Below are 5,449 nucleotides of genomic sequence, written 5' to 3'. Positions count from 1 at the left end.
AGCTTCAGCCCCCATTTTTACCCCCATTAGCCCAGTTCACCCTGAGTCTTTCCCATAGGCCCTTTTTATATATGCAAATCAAAGAAGGCACACTGCCAACAGGTTACATGGGGATGGAGGGGAGCAGGACTCATGCTCATAAGTTAATGTTTATGACCTTGAGTATAAAAGCTGAATCAGAGTGTTTCTGGCCTTGACTTACCATAACATAATTGGTTTCTAGCCCTAGCTGCACATTAGAAACATAACAGCTTGCCGGAAGTCTCAGCTAGGTAACCTAACTACAGCCATTTTGGGGCCTAGCCCAACACTGACCTAAATTAAGTAAAAATTAGAGCTCTTTCAACCCCATTTCTGAGGTTTATAATAGCCCTAAAGGCCTGAGACCACAGGAGCACTAGATGTGAGATTTGGAGATGAGTGATCACCTTCTTACCTATTTCAGATATGAGTGTACCTTGAACTTCTCTGCATGTCAAATAACAATGACTTCTGTTACTTTCTATATCATATTATTATTTTTTTTTTGTAGTGCTGAGCATTGAACCCAGGGCTGTGTGCATGTGAGACAAGCACCCTATCAACTAAGCTATATCCCAGCCCCATATTACTAAATTTTGAGCATAGTCACCAGGGTTTCAAAACTAAAAGTTCAAGTTTTATCTTTGCAAGTAGAATGACTGGCAAAAAAAAAAAAAGGTGTAAAATTTTATTTTACATGAATTGATTAATTATTTTTATACAATCTTATATTTGAAGGGCCTTTATAAGGTCTTTTTAAAGGTCTTAAAGATAATGAAGTGGAGATGTTAAGGATTTCTCCAAAGTCACACAGAACTGGAACCTGGCCTTTCTAACTGACCTCACTCAGTGGTGGAGGTCAGAAGCACTGCATTGCTTCTCTTGCATTTGGCTTACATTAGAAATCTACTACAGGATGCTGGCCACTTCTGGCTTAGCCACTACAGGATGCTGGCCACTTCTGGCTAACACTGCCTACTGCCACTAGAGCTTACAGACAAGTATACAAAGCAAGTGTATAGCACAAGTATAATGCACCTGCTGCCACTAGAGTTTGTGGACAAGTGTATAGGATCAAGAATTCATATTGTGATGAATGATAAGGAAATTGATGGAACTCTTCTAGGATTAACTGTCAATATGGTGCTGTAAGATGTCACTGAGTTTGACATCAGAAGGAAAAAGGATTACTAAATCTGATAAGATTTTGCTTAATGGAAAGAATATAACAATGTTGGTTCCTGAAGGAGAGGGACCTGAAGGATGAATGATTTTCCTTGACTTATACTAGATTCCATTTTGTTTTATAATAGATTTTTTAAAATCTTGAGTATTTTTAAAATATATATTTTTTAAATCTTTTAATGTTTAGGTTCTCTAAGGATAATTTTTCCCATTAAAGGGAAATACTTTCAAGATATATTGTATGACCAAATTTCTAAATTAATCATAATTATCTTGGAAAAAGAAGAAATTAATTCAGTTCCTTTTTTTTGTAGTTGTAGATGGACAGAATGCCTTTATTTTATTTGTTTATTTTTATGTAGTGCTGAGGATCGAACCCAGTGCCTCACACGTGCAAGGCAAGTGCTCTGCCACTGAGCTATAGCCCCAGCCCTATGAGTTTGGTTTTTTGAAGACTAAAAGGTAAAGCCTTTTTGGTTGGAAAAAAAAAGAAAAAAGAAACCTTCTTCAGAATATCTGTATGGAGAAACTAATAGAGGCGAAGATACTTAGCAAAGGATAAAGCCCTAATGAGGTATTTTGCTACTTTACTATTAGTAAGAAGCCAGATGTACAGTAGCCACAAAATTCCATTGTTATATCAACCATCATAAATTTAAAGTTGCAAGAACTTCCAGAATTTACTCCAAAAATGCATGTTTAAGTATCTCGACAACTTAATATTGGTTTTCTACAATCCAAGAAAAGGGAAAGGGTGCTGCTGAAAAATTAGAAGTATGAGAATTTAATTGCTGAATGGCAATGAAAAAAAATCTACTGAAGAAAGTTTAGAAATAAAATTCATATTGTAACTGAATCCTATTCTAATATTAGGTAGTAAATCATGAACAACACATTTCCCTGTTACTCAAACATATTATTTACATTCAGTCATGGTGTTGCCTAATCCATCCAAGGAAGTTTGCAGGTAAAACTACGTTTATGCTATAATGAAAAACACAGGTACGATAATTAAACCAAATTTCTATTGGACCTTGAAAAATAAGCCTAAGAACTACTAAGAAAAAAGTTCAAGTTTTAAATTTGGGAATATGTCTATGTAAATTGTTATTCTTCCATAAACATAATTAAAACGTTATATTTCGTTGTATCACCAAATTGTATGATCAGATGGGAAAAGCCTGGGGGAGCACTCAAAGGACCCCAAACTACAATATCATCTAACTTCAATAAATTTCTAACTTTTGTAGGTAGGACTTGCTGTTTTATGTTTAGTTTCTGTCTATGAAATTGCATGCTGGTAGTGATCTTGAACCTTTTTTCTGCAACTCTTAATTCTTCTATCCACTAGTAAACATCTTTGGGGTTCTGCTTGTCTTTATCATTAGTTTTATAGTAGCAGGCTAGATGGATTACAAAGCCATTGAAGAAGACCATGATCCTAAAAAGTATGCTGGAGAAAGATGACCATTAACTGACTTAGCCATACAGAGCCTTGGACTCTGTCTCAGTTAATGGCTTAAAAATTATAAATAATAAAAGTTGGACTGGGGTTGTAGCTCAGTGGTAGATCACTTACCTTGCATGTGTGAGGCACTGGGTTTGAATCTCAGCACCACATAAAAATAAAGATATTGTATCCATCTATGACTAAGAAAAAAATTTTAAAATAAATAAATAAATAAAAGCTACTTGGATATATGTGCTTCAGTCTTTAAATGGAGAAATGTATCAGAAGCATACATGAGAGACAAGAAACGTACTCAAGTAGTATAGGTGGAAATGTAAATTGACACAATCTAAAAGGCAATTTTTAAACATTTACAAGCACACACAGAGATGACTTTTGACTCAGCAATCCCACTTCTAGAGATTTGACCTAAAAAATTGTAAAAATCCCAAAAATTATCCCTCTAGAAATATTCACTAACGCTTTACTTATAACAAAAAACCCATAAACAATTTAAATATCCATTAATAAGTAAACATAAGTAAACACATTGTGTTACTATGCAGGCATTAAGATGATAGGGAAGATGTAAACTAATATGGAAGGATGCCAATATTATAAGAAACAAGATGCAGAATAGTATCACACCAACTGTATAAATTGTGGATGTGTTTTTAAGCATGCAAAGTATATATATAATATATACACACACACACACATATATACATAAAATACAGAAATCTAGAAGTACACTCACCAAATATTAACAGTAGTTATTTCCAGATGACAAGTTTTTTGTGAATGAACATTTTTCTCTATTCTTGAAGTTTTTTTTTTTTTTTTTTTTTAAACAGTGAGCATGTGTGGGAAGCCATTCTGACACGTGACTGGGTGGCTCCCGTTAAGGGTCTGAGGCGTTCTGGCTGTGTCAGAACTTTCCCGGCCCTTTCCTGATGAGAGAACCCGGTCCGTGTGGGGGTGTGACTGACCACTGACCCCGGGGGCCCAATCACTGACCCTGACCTTGGAGTGCAGTCCCCCCTCAACCTTCATTGGATGGAATTATCCCCTGAATTTCTTGTTCCCCAATAAAAGGCTACTCCCTGGCGTGTTCACTCTCTCTCTCTCCTGCTAGCCCTGAGTAATCCTTGCTGCCCTGCTGGGCGGTTAGAGGTTGGAGCCAGAGAGGGGAGCCGTCTGGGACCTGGCAATAGAAATAAGGTAACTGAGTCTGTGTGTTTTATTTCGATCTCTTCTAGCTAACTTTTATGCCAAGAACCTCATTAATGAAACCATTGTGCAGGCCGCCTGGTGGAAGCATGTATTAATTTGTTCTAACCTGTGAAGAGGAATGTGTTTGAAATTTTATTATATTGTATGTTATTTTATAACTGGGAAAAGTATAAATGCACAAGGACAAATTGTTCTCCCTAGATTTATAGCCAAGATATGAAGAGGGATATGAACCTTTAAAAGTCTGCCAAAAGACACAAGCAGACATTTCCCAAAGAGAGTGTACAGATGGCAAATAAGTACATGAAAATATGTTCAATGTTATTAGCCATTGGGGAAACAAAAATTAAAACCACAGTGAGATATCAGAATATCTTATTCTATTTAACCTGTCAGAATAGTTTAACAACAAATGCTGGTGAGGATAAGGAAAATTTGGATTAATCATATATTAGAAATGTGAAATGATACACCCACTCTGGAAAAAAGGCAGTTTATACAAAAACTAAACATGTGCCTACCATATAAACCAGCAGTTGTACTCCTAGACATTTACCCTAAATAAATGAAAATATATGTTCACACAAAAACCTATACACGAAAGTATATAGCCACTTTGTTCATAAATAGCCAAAGCTGGAAACAGCCCAATTTTTTTCAATGGCTAAATGGTTATATTGTGGTTCCTCCATAATATGAAGTAATAGTAATAGAAAGAAATAAACTACCAATACATGCAACAAATTGCATGATCTCAGGGGAATTGTGTTGCATGAAGCTGTATTATCCCATTTATAAAACATTCTTAAAATGGGATTGGGATATAGCTAAGTGGAAGACTGCTTGTTTAGCATGCATAAAGCCCAGGTTTCAAACCCCAGCACTGAAAAAAAATCTTGAAATGGATAACAGATGACTGTTTGCCAAAGGTTAGGTATGAGTAGGGGGTACGTGTAGCTACAAATGGATAGAAGGTTAGGTATGAGCAGAAATGGTAGGTGTGGCTATAATTAAGTAGTAGGAAAGTATCTTGTGTTTATGGTACATTTCTGAATCTTGATTGCAATGGTGGTTACATTAAACTACACACACAGAGAAGTGCTTAAGACTCATGAAATCTGAATAAGCACTACAGATGGTACTGATGTCTCTATTTCCAGGTTTTGATGTTGTATTATAGTTATTTAAGATACTACTATTGAGGAAAACTGGGTAATGGTACATGCGATTTTCTTGTAATTATTTTTACAACTTCCTATGAATCTATAATTATTTTAAAATAATTCTTTAAAGTTCTGCTAATTTAAGGTCAACTAGGAGTTGCCTCAAAAAAAGAAAAAAAACGAAATGAGCTTAAGAGATTCTATGTGATGTTTTAACATTTCTGCCTAGGGTCCTTGGTAAATTATTCAAGGAAAGGTATTTGAATGTAGTCCCTTATCAGAATTATTAAAATACCATTACTATGTGGTCTCCATTAAAATACTTGAAAAGGGAACATAAAATAAGGGATTTTAAGCACTTTCTTCTGCCTCTATCTGAAACAATTGGCCTCTTTTC

General features: G+C 35.3%; 1 pseudogene; it reads left to right on the top strand.

Annotated features, from left to right (window-relative positions):
• The first annotated feature begins 6 nt into the window (after positions 1-6).
• LOC125617911 lies at positions 7-2,460 on the top strand (annotated as a pseudogene).
• The last annotated feature ends 2,989 nt before the right edge of the window (positions 2,461-5,449 follow it).

Source organism: Marmota marmota, unplaced genomic scaffold (genome assembly GCF_001458135.2).
Source record: "Marmota marmota marmota unplaced genomic scaffold, marMar, whole genome shotgun sequence".
In the NCBI taxonomy this organism is placed as follows: domain Eukaryota; kingdom Metazoa; phylum Chordata; class Mammalia; order Rodentia; family Sciuridae; genus Marmota; species Marmota marmota.
Note: the sequence above shows the minus strand (reverse complement) of the source record. Positions and strands in the feature narration are given on the sequence as shown.